The sequence below is a fragment of the Molossus molossus genome, unplaced genomic scaffold, assembly GCF_014108415.1.
Source record: "Molossus molossus isolate mMolMol1 unplaced genomic scaffold, mMolMol1.p scaffold_m16_p_1, whole genome shotgun sequence".
Classification (NCBI taxonomy): domain Eukaryota; kingdom Metazoa; phylum Chordata; class Mammalia; order Chiroptera; family Molossidae; genus Molossus; species Molossus molossus.
The window spans coordinates 151,813,768-151,815,270 of record NW_023425344.1 but is presented as its reverse complement, the minus strand read 5'-3'; the positions used below and the strand labels follow the sequence as shown (position 1 = coordinate 151,815,270).

At 43.0% G+C, this 1,503-nt stretch overlaps 1 pseudogene; it reads right to left on the bottom strand.

Moving 5' to 3' along the window:
- Positions 1–229: 229 nt before the first annotated feature.
- Positions 230–1,058, bottom strand: LOC118615814 (annotated as a pseudogene).
- Between the last annotated feature and the right edge of the window lie 445 nt (positions 1,059–1,503).

Sequence of the window (1,503 nt, the reverse complement as noted above, 5' to 3'; positions counted from 1 at the left end):
GGTAACTGAAGTAAAAAATATAATTGAGTCGCACCATCATCAGGATCCTCTTGGAAATGGCTTTAAGAGGAAACTGGTCTGATTAGTATTACTGCTTCCCATTTCAACCAGTAAATTGTAGCCATCGATAAACAGACAGCCAACATTCTGTCAAGAATACTCAATATATGTTACCTAATACAACATGCCTGTTCATGGGGGGTGGAGGGAGGAAAGAGTAGGAAATAATTTATGTGAACTTGATTTCATCATACAAGACAAGCACAAAAGCACCAGCCATGCCTCTGAGAACACTGGACCATTCTCCCTTGAAAATAGCTTTGCCTCCTTGAGCATGAGCAATCTTCCTCCAGCGGTTGAGCTGCCTGTGTATGTGATCTCAGTTCCTTTGCATCCTGACAACATCATCATGCCTCAAGGAATAGTGTCAAATGGACAGGAAGTCAATCAGCCACCATAGTGATGAACTGTGCCATCATCCAGCTGAGGAAAATGTGAGTGCTCTTTGGAGCTGGAAGCATTCTCTTTGCAGTGTCATAAATACCAAAGTAGGCACTCAGTGGATGAGAATACCCTGCACACGTACCTTAAAGCCTTGGTGCAGATCCTTAATTCCATGAGATTTTAAAATCTTAACCAGGCAGTCACTAATGCCTTTGGATTTCCTTTCCGCTCCAGCTTTGCCCACATCAGCTGCTAGATGGGTACATGCAAAATCAAGAAGATACGAAGATACAGAACAAAATGGGTGGCCCCAGTGGGACCACCTAGTGCCAGATTTCCTGCAAAGTAGTGGCAGAATTGTGTTCTCTTGTCCATGCCACCCAGGAATATCTGTACTGAATTTATCTTTAAAGGCAAATTTGAGAGCCTGGGTGGGGACATTGGCCAGGTTACCACACCTGCGGACAGGACTCGCTGCTCCTGAGGAGATGAACCATGCTGTCTGTATTGCTGTTCTATTGCTTATCTGTAGTGATTTTCCTGCTGACATACTGCTTTTGCAGCAGCAGCCTGACCCTCTCGATGGACACTACTGCCATCTTGGACGTGACCATGGCCACTGCACTTTCCAGGAAAACCTTGAACACAGCAGCATGTCATGTTGAAAGGAAAGAAGAGGCCAGCAACTGTGCGACTGAGCTCCTGACAGCTGGTACTCAGGGCTCTGGGCAATGGTTTGTTTTTATTTAACTTTTTTTTTTTTTTTCCCTTATTGAGTTTAGAGAGAGAGGATGTGAGAGGGAGAGAGAGATAGAAACATCAAAATTGGTTCTAAGGTGTCAGTGTAATATTTTTTAGAGAAATGGGATACATTTTGTCTTCTGGAAAATTTCTTGGAATTTATGTATACTTTCGCCCCTTTGAGGCAAAAGGGAACATTTCTGGTTCATGTGACCTGATTCGTTTTTATGGTATATATGCACATAGGTTGAGCATAGCAGATGATTAGAGCAAAATTGTTTTAGGATTAGGAATGCTCATGTGATAAATATGTCCTGA